The sequence below is a fragment of the Coregonus lavaretus genome (assembly GCF_964263955.1).
Source record: "Coregonus lavaretus genome assembly, chromosome: 5".
Classification (NCBI taxonomy): Eukaryota; Metazoa; Chordata; class Actinopteri; order Salmoniformes; family Salmonidae; genus Coregonus; species Coregonus lavaretus.
This window is the reverse complement of record NC_139992.1, coordinates 67,631,049-67,650,122: the sequence shown is the minus strand read 5'-3', so window position 1 is coordinate 67,650,122 and position 19,074 is coordinate 67,631,049. Positions and strand designations below refer to the sequence as shown.

Sequence of the window (19,074 nt, the reverse complement as noted above, 5' to 3'; positions counted from 1 at the left end):
AGAAGCAAGAGAGATTACCTCCATTATTTATCTCGACCTGTGTGCACCTATGTTGTAAACTTTCATTTATAGGCTAGGTTGTAGCAACCTCATGATGGGTTAGGGAAAATTAGAGTATCATGTAGTAGCCTAAACCTATCGCTGTTACATTGAACTGGGTGAATGGAATATGAATGACAGTCATCCAATATGCTCTAATAGAAATAAGGCTATGATTCATGGGAAAAAATTATCATCCTCCCTCATCTTAAACAGCACTAACCGCCACTGGTGTCCACATACTTTTGGTCATGTAGCCCCTTTGTGTGTTTATGCTGTACAGTCGTGGTCAAAAGTTTTGAGAATGACACAAGTATTGATCTTCACAAAGTTCGCTGCTTCAGTGTTATGAGATATTTTTGTCAGATGTTACTATGGTATACTGAAGTATAATTACAAGCATTCCATAAGTGTCAAAGCTTTTATTGACAATTACATTACGTTTATGCAAAGAGTCAATATTTGCAGTGTTGACCCTTCTTTTTCAAGACCTCTGCAATCCGCCCTAGCATGCTGTCAATTCATTTCTGGGTCACATCCTGACTGATGGCAGCCCATTCTTGCATAATCAATGCTTGGAGTTTGTCAGAATTTGTGGGTTTATGTTTTGTCCACCCGCCTCTTGAGGATCGACCACAAGTTCTCAATGGGATTAAGGTCTGGGAAGTTTCCTGGCCATGGACCCAAAATGTCAATGTTTTGTTCCCCGAGCCACTTAGTTATCACTTTTGCCTTATTGCAAGGTGCTCCATCATGCTGGAAAAGGCATTGGTCGTCACCAAACTGTTCTTGGATGGTTAGGAGAAGTTGCTCTCGGAGGATGTGTTGGTACCATTCTTTATTCATGGCTGTGTTCTTAGGCAAAATTGTGAGTGAGCCCACTCCCTTGGCTGAGAAGCAACCCCACACATGAATGGTCTCAGGATGCTTTACTGTTGGCATGACACAGGACTGATGGTAGCGCTCACTTTGTCTTCTCCGGACAAGGTGTTTTCCGGATGCCCCAAACAATCGGAAAGGGGATTCATCAGAGAAAATGACTTTTCCCCAGTCCTCAGCAGTCCAATCCCTGTACCTTTTGCAGAATATCAGTCTGTCCCTGATGTTTTTCCTGGAGAGAAGTGGCTTCTTTTCTGCCCTTCATGACACCAGGCCATCCTCCAAAAGTCTTTGCCTCACTGTGCATGCAGATGCACTCGCACCTGCCTGCTGCCATTCCTGAGCAAGCTATGCACTGGTGGTGCCCCGATCCCGCAGCTGAATCAACTTTAGGAGACGGTCCTGGCGCTTGCTGGACTTTCTTGGGCACCCTGACGCCTTCTTCACAACAATTGAACCTCTCTCCTTGAAGTTTTTGATGATCCCATAAATGGTTGATTTAGGTGCAATCTTACTAGCAGCAATATCCTTGCCTGTGAAGCCCTTTTTGTGCAAAGCAATGATGACGGCACGTGTTTCCTTGCAGGTAACCATGGTTAACAGAGGAAGAACAATGATTTCAAGCACCACCCTCCTTTTAAAGCTTCCAGTCTGTTATTCTAACTCAATCAGCATGACAGAGTGATCTCCAGCCTTGTCCTCGTCAACACTCTCACCTGTGTTAACGAGAGAATCACTGACATGATGGCAGCTGGTCCTTTTGTGGCAGGGCTGAAATGCAGTGGAAATGTTTTTTGGGGATTAAGTTCATTTTCAAAACTTTTGACGACGACTGTAGATAAGAAAGCCGTTGGACGAGCTGAACAAAATTAGAGAGGCTTTTAGGCCTAATTGACACCATGTCTGTAGCCATGAATGGTGAACCACGTCTCTGCTGTCACTCAATACTTTGGAGTACCAAAGTGCAGTGAATTCTCCACCTCATTATACTGAATTTAATATACAAATTTTTCATGCTAGTGTATATTTTGGCAATCAAGTAAAGAGGAGGATGGCTGTGGGCTCACCTCTTGCACTACATCCCATTATAGCCTATAGACATTGCACTTGGATTTCTATTGGAGGCTAAACTAAGGTACCCATCGTAAATTGGAGCTGCTCTTAATTCGACTATAACTGAAAGCAGTAATTTACAGGTGGCTCAAAAGGAAGCAAAGCACATAATATGGCTTAACTGAAGGAAAATATGAAGTGCTGTATCTGGTAATTGAACACATCCATTAGCATGCCGGCTCAGCCAAGTGACCACTGGCACCAGCTACGGCTAATGGCGAGGATATTACCACCTTTATTTAACTAAACAGAAAAGACTGGGAAAAATAGTTGCTTATATGATCTCTAAATACTGTTTCTTCATCCCCTGGGTATTTGTAAACCTTATCACAAAAACATCCCACTGCAGCACAATCTGTTGATAGCAGCAAGCAGCAGGAAACCAAAAGGGACAGCTTAGTGAAAATAAAAACAGAGCCTTCCATGGAGAGCTGAGCCTCTCATGAGATAATGGAGACTGGAGAGTTATTCACACACAGTATCGCATTGCACAGAGAGGGGCTTTGAGTGTAGGAGGACCAGGATGCCGCTGTCTCTGCAGAGAAAGGTGTCTTTAAAAAAAAAAAGCTCCTTACCTGAACGTTTACTGAGACATGAACAATACTAGATTCAAACACACAATCATACACTGAGTGTCCAAAACATTAGGAATGCCTTCCTAATATTGAGTTGCACCACCTTTTGCCTTCAGAACAGCCGCAATTCGTCAGGGTATGGACTCTACAAGGTGTCGAAAGCATTCCACAGTGATGCTGACCCATGTTGACTCCAATGCTTCCCACAGTTGTGTCAAGTTGGCTGGATGTCCTTTGGGTGGTGGACCATTCTTGATACACACGGGAAACTGTTGAGCGTGAAAAACCCAGCAGCGTTGCAGTTCTTGGCACACTCAAACCGGTGCGCCTGGCACCTACTATCATACCCTGTTCAAAGGCACTTAAATCTTTTGTCTTGCCCATTCACCCTCTGAATGGCATACATACACAATTCATGTCTCAATTGTCTCAAGGCTTAACAATCCTTCTTTAACCTGTCTCCTCCCCCTCATCTGCATGTTTTGTACACTCATCGGGACCCCAATACGTTTCTAGCACAATGTATGGAATATGGGGCAGTAGTGTAATAACAAAGGAGTAAACTGCTGATGATAATGAATTCTAAAACACTTTTATCGAAAGTCTTGCGACCTACCTGTTTTTGTTAATGGACTTGAAAACAGCTGCTGCAGAAGTTTGTTCTCTGATGTTCTCAGAACCACAACGATGTCTGCAGGGAGAGTATCTCGGTTCTTCTCCAGAAACCTGTTCACGTTGTACAAGACCTGCATGACAGCAAAGGGATAATCAACTCCAACCACACCTGACAAAAAACGACCTATCCAACTTTATTAGTGAGCAAACACCAATGATACATATGATTCTAATCCATACATACTGCACTGGGCCTCAATTCCCAGAGCCTTCATAGCATTAAGATCATTGTTAGAATGATGGGCGGCAGATAGCCTAGTGGTTAGAGCGTTTATCAGTGTTTTGTTACTTGTCATGTTTTGTGTTTTTTGTGGACCCTAGAAAGAGTAGCTGCTGCTTCTGCTAAAGCTAATGGGGATCCAAATAAACGTGCTTGTTTGGGAAACACTTTAAAAAAGTTGGCTCGTAAATAATGATGCATCTGGTACAATCGTCGCAATGTTTAAGTTACATCGCAACTGGGCAACAAGACCCTGATCCATAACTTGTCAGCTAATGCTGAATTCCAAAGCAGAGCTCAATACGTTTTGGTCTCCAGTAGTACTTGTAGTGCAGATTGTCCTCAAATGTATCTGTAGAGAAAACATATTTGAGGATAACATTGAAAAAATAGCATTGTTTTTAGAGCAGGGTTGTTTTAGTACACATTGACTTGACCTTGTCTCCTTGTGAGGCCTTGTCTTACCCACCAGAGCAGGGTTGATTTAGTGCACATGAACTTGACCTTGTCTGCTTGTGAGGCCTCGTCTTACCCACTAGGGTCTGGTCGGTGGCCTGGGGGAACCGGCTCTCCTCATCCAGCAGAAAGAGCAGGCCCATGGGCTTCTGGAGGAAAATGTCCAGAATGGGACGGTTGTCCTCATACTCCACCAGGCTGGCATCCACCCCCTCGCTCTTGTACTCCATCTAATTAAAACACAGAGAATATAGAACAGTCCACAGTTAATGATTTCACAAAATAACCCAATTAAACAATCTAGGCTAAATAGGATTTTGACATGTTTAAAAAAAGTTCTTAATCAACAGCACCACTCCAGTTCTTCTTCTATGGCTGAAATGTATTATAAAGTCAGTTGCTGAAATTATACAGAACTGTTCTGAAATGACAAATAAAGCCACTTACTAATTCATAATTGAGTTCCATTTGCAAATAACCCAGAGGCATATCACATTATTGCATCTGCTTAATTTAGATCAAAAAGTTATTTTAAATATATATTTTACTAATAAAGTGGAACCAATGGATCTAAACCGTCCTCATGTTTAAATCATTAACTCAGAATAATCAGCTTCTGTGTACCACTGGATTGAAGCCATTTTCACATTATTAAAATCACTTTTCCGCTAAGCATTAACCCTACATCGAAGGCAACTAAAACGTATTCTATGTAACATGACAAATCATGCAGGAAAGTTGCCTAGTTAAGATACAGAAATTAAGTATGCCTAGTTAAGCCTTGGTATACAAATGCTTCCAGTACATATACTGTAGAGTACCGTTTAAGAACACAACCTCATTCTTACACTTCAATTATTGTCTATTCATTATACTGAATAAAGTGATCACTTCATAAATACCAGCTTTCTCTCTAATTCCTTTGAGAGGAATTGCTAGAGAGCAAATATTGAGACAAATTAATTTCTATACAGTGTCGTCAGTGAAAATGAAAAGCTCCCACAATCCAGGGTAAACAGCTTCATTAAATCAATTAAGAGAATAATATCTAGTAGGAGAAAAAAAATAAAAAAGAGTAACGTCATATAAAAGCTATGAAGAACATAACACTGAATTACAGTGTTTCATTAAGAGACACTTCTGTGATTGATGAACAAGCTGGCATACTGTATCTGGATGTTTAAAGGAAAGGTTCACCCATTTTGAATGCTATATTGTTTTTTGTGCATCTCTGAGTGATGTTCTATCAATTCCCTGGGTCATTTCATGTTTTCCTGTGTATCTGAGTTATTGGCGTTCAAGCAGACAGAAATCCGTCCTGTATGATGTAGCACCGTGATAAAGTCGCTCTCACTACATTGGAAGTTAACAGGAATACGACTTTTAGATCGCAAAAACGTCTATCATACATGTCAGACTTCAATACTGGCCGATTGTCTTTGGTATTATTGTGTGTAGCTACGTTTGCTAACTAGCTAGCTAGCTAGCCAGCCAGCCAGCCAGCCCATAGAGAGAGCATTGCATTGTGGATTTTGTAGTCGACTTGAGCTGCAACAGATTTCCATAACGATTTTCATTTTACATTTACATTTTAGTCATTTAGCAGACGCTCTTATCCAGAGCGACTTACAGTTAGCGCATACATTATTTTATCGAACCCACAACCCTGGCGTTGCAAACGCCATGCTCTACCAACTGAGCTACATCCCCTGCCGGCCATTCCCTCCCCTACCCTGGACGACGCTGGGCCAATTGTGCGCCGCCCCATGGGTCTCCCGGTCGCGGCCGGCTACGACAGAGCCTTGATTCGAACCAGGATCTCTAGTGGCACAGCTAGCACTGCGATGCAGTGCCTTAGACCACTGCGCCACTCGGGAGATTATCCATGTTGCTATCAACCTTATTATAACGCCAAAATGAAACATTTGTTCACAAAAATAATGTTCTCACATATTAGTGTTATTTAACACTGTAAATTAAAGGAATTAATGGTTTTGGTGGATTTTGACATTAATATACAAAATGATGCTCAACAATTTTTTTAAATATGTGCTGCAATAAAAGGACATCTTCAGTGTAATCCAGTCTACCTTCATTTGTTATTGTTAATGGGCTCCTCCTTGAACTGGAGAAGCAATCTATCTAGGCTGTGTCCCTAATGACACCCTATTCCCTATGGCTCTGGTCAAAAGTAGTGCCATTTTTTAAGCATACCTCGATTCTAGAACATGAGCCACCCTATCTGCAGGCTCACCTGTTCCAGGGCAAAAATGTGCTGCTTGAAGTAAAACTGAATCTGCTCATTTGCAATGTTGATGCAGAGTTGCTCAAAGGAGTTCTTCTTGAAGTTCTCAAATCCAAAGATTCCCACTTTCGTGCCACTTTCTGCAGCACTTCAAAGGGGAAAAACAGGACAGACGAACATAGTTACTCTTGTGTGGAACTGTCTGAGCAAATCCCAAGCAACCACATTGACTTATGAAACTTTAATGATGAACCAAGTTCAACCCAAATATATAATATTTTTGATCTGAATGGCCAATTCTACTGTTATGGGGAAATCATAATCACTACAATCAATGAATCATAACATGTTATGATTAACAAGGGTTGTACAAGAGTCTGTATTTAACTGTGATCTAGACAAGTCTTTAGGTCTACACTAAACACAGATCTTACAACAGAGTGATTTCACTCCGGTATTGCTAAAATGGAGAGACACCATTTCCCATAATCCCTTCAATTACCAAGACATTAGAGGTCAACTTTTGTCTTGGTTAACAAGTTATTAATAGCAATAACAGAGTGCACAGATGATTGAAGTGGAAACAGACCCTGTGGGCCTTGTGCAGCTCAGAGACAGCAGATGATTCCCTGACAGTCCATGCTCACATTTATGAGGGAATTCTTTTGGATCAATGAACAACCCTTTACAGTCTTTCTGAAGTCTTTTTAATCATCTGAATATTATTACTCTATCAAAAATGTATTCAACTTCTTTTGTGCCCTTTCTTGTCTCGTGCTGTCCATTAATATTCTACTCCCTGTGTTTGGTTCTCTACCCAGACGTAAAGGTCACTAGAGCTTAATAATATACAGCAGCACTATTTCCAAATGGCACAAAGAATTCTGTACACAGAATTTACCTCCTGTTAAAAAGAGAAGAAATGCTATCGATATTTAGAAAAATGTACCTACAGTTGAAGTCGGAGGTTTACATACACCTTAGCCAAATACATTTAAACTCAGTTTTTCACAATTCCTGACATTTAATCCTAGTAAACATTCCCTGTCTTAGGTCAGTTAGGATCACCACTTTATTTTAAGAATGTGAAATGTCAGAATAATAGTAGAGAGAATGATTTATTTCAGCTTTTATTCCTTTCATCACATTCCCAGTGGGTCAGAAGTTTATATACACTCAATTAGTATTTGGTAGCATTGCCTTTAAATTGTTTAACTTGGGTCAAACGTTTCGGGTAGCCTTCCACAAGCTTCCCACAATAAGTTGGGTGAATTTTGGCCCATTCCTCCTGACAGAGCTGGTGTAACTGAGTCAGGTTTGTAGGCCTCCTTGCTCGCACACGCTTTTTCAGTTCTGCCCACAAATGTTCTATAGGCTTGAGGTCAGAGCTTAGTGATGGCCACTCCAATACCTTGACTTTGTTGTCCTTAAGCCATTTTGCCACAACTTTGGAAGTATGCTTGGGGTCATTGTCCATTTGGAAGACCCATTTGCGAACAAGCTTTAACTTCCTGACTGATGTCTTGAGATGTTGCTTCAATATATCCACATAATTTTCCTTCCTCATGATGCCATCTATTTTGTGAAGTGCACCAGTCTCTCCTGCAGCAAAGCACCCCCACAGTATGATGCTGCCACCCCCGTGCTTCACGGTTGGGATGGTGTTCTTCAGCTTGCAAGCCAACCCCTTTTTCCTCCAAACATAACGATGGTCATTATGGCCAAACAGTTCTATTTTTGTTTCATCAGACCAGAGGACATTTCTCCAAAAAGTACGATCTTTGTCCCCATGTGCAGTTGCAAACCGTGGTCTGGCTTTTTTATGGCGGTTTTGGAGCAGTGGCTTCTTCCTTGCTGAGCGGCCTTTCAGGTTATGTCGATATAGGACTCGTTTTACTGTGGATATAGATACTTTTGTACCTGTTTCCTCCAGCATCTTCACAAGGTCCTTTGCTGTTGTTCTGGGATTGATTTGCACTTTTCACACCAAAGTTCGTTCATCTCTAGGAGACAGAACGCGTCTCCTTCCTGAGCGGTATGACGGCTGCGTGGTCCCATGGTGTTTATACTTGTGTACTATTGTTTGTACAGATGAACGTGGTACCTTCAGGCATTTGGAAATTGCTCCCAAGGATGAACCAGACTTGTGGAGGTCTACAATGTTTTTTCGGAGGTCTTGGCTATTTTATTTTGATTTTCCCATGATGTCAAGCAAAGAGGCACTGAGTTTGAAGGTAGGCCTTGAAATACATCCACAGGTACACCTCCAATTACCTCAAATGATGTCAATTAGCCTATCAGAAGCTTCTAAAGCCATGACATCATTTTCTGGAATTTTCCAAGCTGTTTAAAGGCACCGTCAACTTAGTGTATGTAAACTTCTGATCCACTGGAATTGTGATACAGTGAATTATAAGTAATAATATAATATATAATATGCCATTTAGCAGACGCTTTTATCCAAAGCGACTTACAGTCATGTGTGCATACATTTTTACGTATGGGTGGTCCCGGGGATCAAACCCACTACCCTGGCGTTACAAGCGCCATGCTCTACCAATTGAGCTACAGAGGACCACAGTGAAATAATTTGTCTGTAAACAATTGTTGGAAAAATTACTTGTGTCCTGCACAAAGTAGATGTCCTAACCGACTTGCCAAAACTATAGTTTGTTAACAAGAAATTTGTGGAGTGGTTGAAAAACGAGTTTTAATGACTCCAACCTAAGTGTATGTAAACTTCCGACTTCAACTGTATTTCTCTTTGTGTTATTTGTTTTGCAGAAAACAGCAGACAAGGCAAATAAAAAAACATTTTCACATCTTCGCTTTTAAGTGAGCAGTGAAACTGTACCTCGTCAGTGAAGCCAATGATGCGGAAGCAGTCCTGAATGGCATCAAACTGTTCCTTGTACAGTTTACTGGAGACTGTCCTGCATCACTTTGCCATGTTGATTCTCAATATACCTGGACAGATATACAGTGGGGAAAAAAGTATTTAGTCAGCCACCAATTGTGCAAGTTCTCCCACTTAAAAAGATGAGAGAGGCCTGTAATTTTCATCATAGGTACACGTCAACTATGTCAGACAAATTGAGGGAAAAAAATCCAGAAAATCACATTGTAGGATTTTTAATGAATTTATTTGCAAATTATGGTGGAAAATAAGTATTTGGTCACCTACAAACAGCAAGATTTCTGGCTCTCACAGACCTGGATATAAAATCCATTCATTTAGATGGGTTGTTGGTGGCCCATAAGGGTGTTCCCCAGGGAGATCTCCACCATTATTACAGGCTGTGATTGCACTTTATCTCTGTTTGACCTTTCACTCTACAGTGGGGCCTGCTGGCAAGAGGTCAGCACAGAGGCAGCTGGGTCATTGGGATAATGCAACCCCCCTAGGGCCCATCGGAGGGATGTGTGTGTGTGTATTCAAATATACATGTAATCGAGATTAGCTAGATTATTCAGCACTTTTGTCAAAAACAACAAGCTCTAAAATAACTGTTATCACCACTAAAATATTGCACCCAGATATTCCAGTCAAGTTCAGATACTAAACCTAATATGAACAATGAAATGGGCAAGATCTCATTCACAAAGTGCAGTGTTTCCCCTATATGCATTTAGTGGCCGCCACTGCAAAATGTTAACCAAAAATGTATTTAAAATATATATATGTATTTTATTTTTTAATGAGGGGGGGGTCATTTTCAGGATGGTAAAATGTTTTCAGTGTACACTTAAACGACTGAAACCAGATATAAAGTATGTCGAAAATATAATGGAGGAATCTATTTTTTAATAACATAATCTTTGAGAACTAACAATCACCAAAATAAAAACTAGACAGTCATGAGAATCAAAAATGTCAAAAATGTTATGGCATGGGCCCAAATATTTGTAGAATTGCAGGAAACTAGCTTTAAAACAGCTCAATGTTGTCTCTGCGGCCAAGAGGTGGGCCTCTAAAACCGCGTCATTGGCTACGCTCACTAGAGGCTCATAATTAAACCTGCCTGTCTCCTGTCTGTGCACTGTGCTGATGATCTTTGGCACCAGTGTCTAAACTGGGAAGGCACCTGTTATTTTACTCTAAGCCTGTAATCTCACTTTCACAGTGGACAGAGACATAGGATCACCGCCTCACCACACACACACACGCACACACACACACACACACACACACACACATCGTATGCCAGATAAAAATCTTTGCAAAATTCTTAATTCAGTGATAATGCAAGGTTGAACAGTAAGGATTTTCCACAAGTAAATCAAACTGAGACAAAAGTGTTTTATTCCCTCATTGGTTTAATCATATGGGTGGAGGAGTGCTCTGTACTAAATGCTTGTCCTCGTCACACTGTTAAAAGATCCATTGGGATAAAACACTTTTATTCATCTGACTTTGAGTCAGCACAATCACTCCTATCAAATTAGTATCACTCCCCTAACTTCTCTTTAATCACATACTTTTCACTACCTTGACTACACATCATATCTGTTACACTGGTTTGAAGGGACAGTGGAAGGAAATGAAACTCTGCCACCCACTGGTGAGAAAACACATCTCATCTCATCAATTCATCCAGTTCACTCTGTCTTGCTCCATAACATAGTTTCTCCAAAGGAGATGAATTCATCAGCAATAACAGATATATAACTTAGCTGGGCTGAAACATTTACCAGATGTGATCTCAGAAAGATACATTAATGAGTTCTGCAGTGGGGATTCTTTTAGATTTTTTTTTTTAGCAGATGCTCTAATCCAGAGCGATTTACAGAAGCAATTAGGGTTAAGTGCCTTGCTCAAGGGCACATCGACAGATTTTTCACCTAGTCGGCTCTGGAATTTTTCAGCTGAGAATGTTAGCATTTCTTTGAGTTAACAACACACTTACTTGGTCTTAAGTTTGCAGCCCAGGTCTTGTTGCTCGCAGATGAGTGTGGACAGCTGTTGGCCAAGAGCCATGTCTTTGCCATGGGCCTGTTTAATGAATGGGTGTTCCAGAAGGCGGTCACGGACGGACGAATCTCAAAATCCTTTATCAGACACCTGTGAAGCGACAGAATGCAATTACAACATCACAATACATCATAAAGGAGATAGAAAACCAACCCTGGTTCAACCTTTTCCTGGGTTTAAATCAAACCGTCTGATAACTAATTCACCTGGTGGATCTTTACATTTGAGTCGACGTCAACACATGAACAAAAACTAAATACACAAAGAGTACAGTGACCTGAACATTTTACAAAGCTAATTTCTCTGGATTATCTGACACAGGTGTTCTCAGTAGGGTGCTTCTATGGAGCTCCTCATCAGTGCTTCTGTGTCTGGGTGACTGAACACTGTCCCCTCTGTGAGCACCACATGGTCTGGTCATCACCATGGCCCCCAGTGCAAACAGGTCTGTTTCTGGCACAGCCATGGATGGCCTCTATCTGTTATGTGCCATGTTTACTCAGAACCCACTCTTTGTCATAGTGGTCATATATAACTATTCTACTGCCTTCACATCTATGATGTCTGTTCTGAAAATTCATTCCTAGAATTCATTAGTGTCAGCACATTAAGCAGAGGTTCCAGCCATTAGCTGAGCTGCGCAGCTGGGATGCTAAACATCAGGCCACTTTGTTTCAAAAGGCAGCTCCTTTGGCTGCATGGGGACACTGGTGATGCATTTATAATCCAGAACAGCGACAGTAGACACCCGCACACACACACACACGCACGCACACACACATGTACACGCACACGCACACACACATGTACACGCACACGCACACACACATGTACACGCACACGCACACACACCATGGTGTATACAGCCAATTTATCGTTACTCATTGTGTATTTATTATTACTTTTATATTATTTCTCTATATTCTTTCTCTCTGCATTGTTGGGAAGGCCCCGTAAATAAACATTTCACTGTTAGTCTACACCTGTTGTTTACGACGCATGTGACAAATAACAATTTTGTCTGGCTGATAGCTGGAGAGTCCTCACAAACATTGTGCCAGGCCTGATAACATTGTCCACCCTCCACACATTGTGGCCTGGCGGGCTTTGTTTGAGGAGATTATTTCTGATCTGATATCATACAATCCATTACCTCATACTACTGAGAGAGAGCACGATTAAAAAAACACCCAATAAAATGCATTGCATCTGAATATGCAAAGTTAAATAAAAGGGGGATTTTAAAAATTGAAACATTATTATAACATGTTTCATAAACATTGTATTGTAAGAATCAAGTAATGGTTGTATGAGGTGTGTTCTCTCGGAATGAGAGATAATAATTTAGCTTTTTAAGCGAATCAATAAAGGCGTCAGCATTCCCAATAAACGAAGCAAATGGCATAGAAATCAGATGCTATAGGGTACCTGTTACTGTTCATGTGGGCCTCGAACCGTCTCTTTCAGCTCTCCAGCTACACCAAATCAATAAATAACGAGGCACACAAAGGATGCAAGGTATAACATCATTAAAGTAGTGTTTTATGTGCATTATGAAACCGAAAGTCTGTATGATAGGCCTTATGATAGAGGGGTTCAAGCAAAGCTTTACCAGTATTTTAAGGCAGTAGTATAGCACCAACTATAGATTGGACTCAGCTACAGCTTCTAATCCATCTCTGACAGACCTGGTGCTCTGAGAAATGCATGACTAACACAAATAAATGACTCTATTACCACTAATGGTTATAGGTTCACAGCTGTACTGTTTGATGTTTTCATTATTAATAATGAATGAATAACCACTGCCTTTCAATCTATTCAATCTATTCCACCAATAACAACACAGAAGGAAGACAAAAATCCCCACCCACAAATAACCCCTGAAGAAATTGCATTTTCTCTCTCATTTACGCCTTGCTCTCTGCTCCAATTTGCACTGCATGCTAGATATTGAGGTTGTTTATTCGGCAAGACTATTATGGACCAATGTTTACATTATTTGTTTTGCACACTGGAGGGACTGATTACTTATCTCGTCCTGAAGATTAAAACTGATAATTCAGTAGAATTCGTTTTTTCCTCTGTGACAGATTTATGGAAGTGAAATGTGATGAAATATGAGGAAGATAAAAGGGTTGATACAATCTAGCTTCAAAAATATCAATTTCAAGTCCTTCCATTTCCAGTGATCAAAGGATGCCCAGAACCAAATGTGTAACCAGTGCATTCTACTCCTGTGGTAAAATGGGAAAACACGCCATTGAAACCCATTAAAAAATTATAAGTCACATTTCAAACTACTTTTGTATTGTAATAGGCTTGTGTTGGTTAGAAAGTAACAATTCATATATTTTGTTGTCATCGCCATTAACTAACTGCATTGGTGCCAGTTTGTTGCAATCACTTCAAATAATAAATAAATAAATAAACATGCACAATAATAAAAAAGTGATCTAAAAAAGCTGCCAGTAGTAGCTAAATTCTCCACTTACATTTTTGTAATTTAGCAGACGCTCTTATCCAGAGCGACGTACAGTTAGTGAGTGCATACATTTTCATACTGGCCCCCCGTGGGAATCGAACCCACAACCCTGGCGTTGCAAACACCATGCTCTACCAACTGAGCTACAGTTCTCCCATTGGAATATCCTCCCACTATCAGACCCAGCATCCTCACTGTAAGAATTGAGAAATACTATTTAGCAGGAAGCACTGGGCGATGAAGTGACTGAAGCTTCTGCACCAGTCCTCTCGATTGCGTAATGTAGGGGAAGGGTTTCTGAAACAAACACACACAACACAAAAATCATCATTCCTGGATATGTAGTTATTTTTTAAATATTGAACTGAAACGTTTAAGTTATTGATGTTGTTGTCATTGGCATAAACACGATCGTTCTCATGAGACTGGAGCAGCAGCATGGTTGAGTATAATCTGAGTGCTGAGTATAGCCATAAGACCTGAGAGTTGGAGTGAAGTACAGTACAGGCTGGTGGAGAGAGAGACAGCCAGGCCAGAGCTACGGTAGGCAGCAAGAGAAAAGTGACAAATGAAAACAGCTCCTTAACTGTCTGGCAGGAAGCATCTGCCAGCGGGAGCCAAAATTATTGGAGCCGGTAATACCTCTGTCAGCAGCATTTAAAGAGACCATCTATAACGAGGTAAGTACCTCAATACTAGTTCAGTGGTTGATACATGTATGAGGATGGAGCCAGGGCAGTGAGAAGGCTCAAATACAGGGCATTATCATTTATACACTATACAAAGTTCAAAGCATGCTCACCAAAGAAAATAAAATAAATAATGTAATGGGGAAGATGGTGATTAAAGTTATGTTTACAATAATCAACAATATGATTTCGCTCATGAGTGATACTGTAATATTGGATAGGGTGCATTTATAAATTTAAATGGATAATCCACCCCAAACCACTAATTCCTATGATTAACAGTGTTAAATAACAGTAATATGTGAAACTAATATTTTGTCGTTATAACAAGGTTGGTAGCAACGTGAAAATCGTTGTGGAAATCTATTGCAGCTCAAATCTGTTGCAGCTCAAGTCGACCCACAATGCAATGCTCTCTCTGGGCTGGCTAGCTAGCTAGCGAACGTAGCTACACACAATAATACCAAAGTCAATATCAGCATGTGAAGTAGCTAGCTAGCTGTAAAATCGCCTAAACAAACTGCACTATAAATTTAGGAGTATATCTCACTGACTTCAATTTGCAGGTCGTCTCTGTCCAGAGCGAGTGCAGAGTGCGCTGCTATGGCAACAACTGCCCTTTCCTACGTTTCCCACAGACATGCAGGGAGCATTGCGAGATGGTTCTTGAAGGAGAAACTGAAACATTTGGTACACTGTTTAGATTGAGCACATCTAAGCGAAATAAATACTTTGTCATGATGATATAAATGGACGAATGGGTTCTAGACAAGTATGTTCATACCATCTATTGGCTGATTTGGTGATCTGGAGCGCAGGCAATTGTTTTAAAAGCATTATGAAATGTGATGGTGTGTTATCCCCCATCTCCAGGGACGAGAACCATGTAGCTATGACGCGTTCCTACCCGATTTCCTGATTTCACAGAAGGATCACTTAGAAGTTAAATCATGGGGAAATGTTTTATTTTACCCACTGATAGAACATAGGCTTTCACCAAATTGACAGGAGTTTCATGATTTTTATTTTGGGAGTGGATTATCCCTTTAAGCTTTCACAATTAATCTTCAACATATCATCAACTAATTTATTAAATGGAGACAGCGACTCTGAAGAAAAGCTATGTACATCTAAACCATGAAAAAACAACCAAGAACAAATGGTTCTAATGTCTTTGATAAGAAAACATAATCAAGAACAAAGCTATATGCTACACATAAATGAGAGCCTATTAAACATCTTTATTTTTCGAGAAAATGTGTCATTCTTTCCAGCACTAAGTGGCTGGGGTTTATGATAGGGATTCAGACAGACAGTCCTTTCTGAAGTGCAGATCAAAGCCTAGTAACTGACTGCTTCAATACAAAATATAATATGAGCCTGCAGCTATGCTCTTGCCTTGATGTTGTACCGCTGCACTGCTTATATATTACAAAGTCAATACACCAGCACATTGGTGATAACACTGTCAAGTACCCTCATTGTACTTAGCAAATTCAGGCATCTTTTTTTCTTCCAGTATTTGTGGGAGCACTGACTCATATTGTAAACACAATTGGCTTATTTAAATCTAGGCCTGGGCACTCCTCGTGTTGTCAAACGTGTGTCACAGTGGATTGAGGCAAAATCAGTGGTTGTCAGCACCATTTTTTAAAGCCCTAAGTCTGCTACTAAGCTCAGAAGAAAGACAAAAAAAAGCATTCCCGTGTCCCAAATGAATATTGTATTAAAAAAAAGAAGAACAAAAAAAAAGAATGGGGAGTATGATACTTTGTATGCAGAGCTCATAATTCTGCCCATTTTCCTAATAGACAGAAAAACGGTTGGATAATTTACATGAATCCTGACAGCCAAAGTCATACAGTAGATAAAGTTATAGAGTATAGGAATACACAGTGCATCATTCAACTGTGGAAAAGTAAAGACACTGGTAGCCGTTGAACTTCGAGGGGCAACAGCATGAAAACAGTCAGCCTGATGGCCTTTAAAGGGTAAAAGTGCAGCAGTATGAGAAAACATAATAAAGACTTTGTCTGTGGGCCACCCGCTCAAACACCAGCTCATCTATCATCTGAGAGCGCCAACAGTTCTGTTGAGCACACATGAGTGAACACGGAGAAGTGTCACCAACACATAGTACTGTAGGATGGACTGGGAGGGAGCATCACAGTGTGCCTGCATAGAATAACTACATTAGAAAGATAGAGGCATAATATTCTAAACAATGACTCTTCTGTTCCTAGTGCTTTGTACACTCAGTGTTTGTGTTGTGTCGGAATGTGTGTGTGTATAGTGTATGTGAATGTGTCTGGGTTTTGTGTGGGAGTGTCAATGTAGTATGTGTGAGTGAGTGTGTATACACTGAGTGTACAAAACATTAGGAACACCTTTCTAATATTGAGTTGCACCCCCTTTTGCCCTCAGAACAGCCTCAATTCGTCGGGGCATGGACTCTACAAGGTGTCAGAAGCGTTCCACAGGGACCCTCTGAATGGCACACATACACAATCCATGTTTCAATTGTTTCAAGCCTTAACAATCCTTCTTTAACCTGTCTCCCATTTAACCCCCCCTCCCTCCATTGATTGAAGTGGATTTAAGAAGTGACATCAATAAGCGATCATAGTTTCCACCTGGATTCACCTGGTCAGTCTATGTCATGGAAATGTTTTGTACACTCAGTGTATATTGTCTAGTGAGTGTGCTTAGTAGGGTCAGTGCAGATAGTCTGGGTAACCATTAATTGACTATTTAGCAGTATTATGGCTATTTAGCAGTCTTATGGCTTGGGGGTTGAATGTCTCAGAGTCTGTTGGACCGAGAGCCGATTCTCCTGTAACGTTTGCCGGACGGTAGCAGAGTGAACAATTTATGGCTTGGGTGGCTGCAATCTTTGGCAATTTTACAAGCCTTCCTCTGACACCATCTGATATAGAGGACCTGGATGGCAGGGAGCTCGGCCCCAGTGATGTACTGGGCTTTCCGCACCACTCTGTAGCGCTTTGCGGTCGAGGGCGGTGCTTTTGCCATACCAAGCGGTGATGCAGCCAATCAAGATGCTCTCGATGGTGCAGCTGTAGAACTTTTTGAAGATCTCAGGGCCCATGCCAAATCTTTTCAGCCTCCTTTGAAAAACAATTCCTGATGCTTTGTGTTAAAAAGACCCACAGAAGAGAGATACAAACATGGGACGCGTACAGTACAAGATCAGCAATATTCATAGAGACTATCAATCTATGATGGATCGGCCAGTTGACATGTAGTCAACAGTAATTATCTGCCACATACAGTCCAAAATGCCCAACGTGAAAAATCTGTGCCAGAAGCTGAGTTAACATTGAAACTGACTTCTCAATCAAAAAGTCACACTGTTTGTAGAAGAGTAAGTATACATCTTTCACCTCAACCCTAATCCCAACCTTTCATGGGCATCAAAATGTTACATGGGCTGAATGCATACAGTATACAGTACACTGAAGCATGCATGAGAGCACCAGCTGTTCCGGATGACTATGTGATCACGCTCTCCGTAGCCGATGTGAGTAAGACTTTTAAGCAGGTCAACATTCACAAGGCCGCAGGGCCAGACGGATTACCAGGACGTGTACTCCGAGCATGTGCTGACCAACTGGCAAGTGTCTTCACTGACATTTTCAACATGTCCCTGACTGAGTCTGTAATACCAACATGTTTCAAGCAGACCACCATAGTCCCCGTGCCCACGGACTCTAAGATAACCTGCCTAAATGACTACCGACTCGTAGCACTGACGTCTGTAGCCATGAAGTGCTTTGAAAGGCTGGTCATGGCTCACATCAACACCATTATCCCAGAAACCCTAGACCCACTCCAATTTGCATACCGCCCCAACAGATCCACAGATGATGCAATCTCTATTGCACTCCACACTGCCCTTTCCCACCTGGACAAGAGGAACACCTACGTGAGAATGCTATTCATTGACTACAGCTCAGCATTCAACACTATAGTGCCCTCAAAGCTCATCACTAAGCTAAGGATCCTGGGACTAAACACCTCCCTCTGCAACTGGATCCTGGACTTCCTGACGGGCCGCCCCCAGGTGGTAAGAGTAGGTAACAACACATCTGCCACACTGATCCTCAACACGGGGGCCTTCAGGGGTGCGTGCTCAGTCCCCTCCTGTACTCCCTGTTCACCCATGACTGCGTGGCCAGGCACGACTCCAACACCATCATTAAGTTTGCAGACGACACAACAGTGGTAGGCCTGATCACCGACAACGATGAGACAGCCTATAGGGAGGAGGTCAGAGACCTGGCCGTGTGGTGCCAGGATAACAACCTCTCCCTCAACGTGACCAAGACAAAGGAGATGATTGTGGACTACAGGGAAAAAAAGAGGACTGAGCACACACCCATTCTCATCGATGGGGCTGTAGTGGAACAGGTTGAGAGCTTCAAGTTCCTTGGTGTCCACATCACCAACGAACTATCATGGTCCAAACACACCAAGACAGTCGTGAAGAGGGCACGACAAAGCCTATTCCCCCTCAGGAGACTGAAAATATTTGACATGGGTCCTCAGATCCTCAAAAAATTCTACAGCTGCACCATCGAGAGCATCCTGACTGGTTGCATCACCGCCTGGTATGGCAACTGCTTGGCCTCCGACCGCAAGGCACTACAGAGGGTAGTGCGTACGGCCCAGTACATCACTGGGGCCAAGCTTCCTGCCATCCAGGACC

The 19,074-nt window shown here is 41.5% G+C and overlaps 1 pseudogene across 1 annotated transcript in view; it reads right to left on the bottom strand.

Moving 5' to 3' along the window:
- Positions 1–19,074, bottom strand: part of LOC311129327 (myosin-IIIb-like) — a 107,374-nt pseudogene that overhangs the window by 62,841 nt on the left and 25,459 nt on the right. Inside the window, exons 8-13 of the transcript in view lie at positions 13,891–13,956; positions 11,110–11,264; positions 6,212–6,350; positions 4,034–4,187; positions 3,766–3,853; positions 3,223–3,352 (exon numbers count right to left, since the gene is read on the bottom strand). The product of the transcript in view is annotated as a myosin-IIIb-like (transcript). The remainder of the gene's footprint in view (positions 1–3,222; positions 3,353–3,765; positions 3,854–4,033; positions 4,188–6,211; positions 6,351–11,109; positions 11,265–13,890; positions 13,957–19,074) is intronic.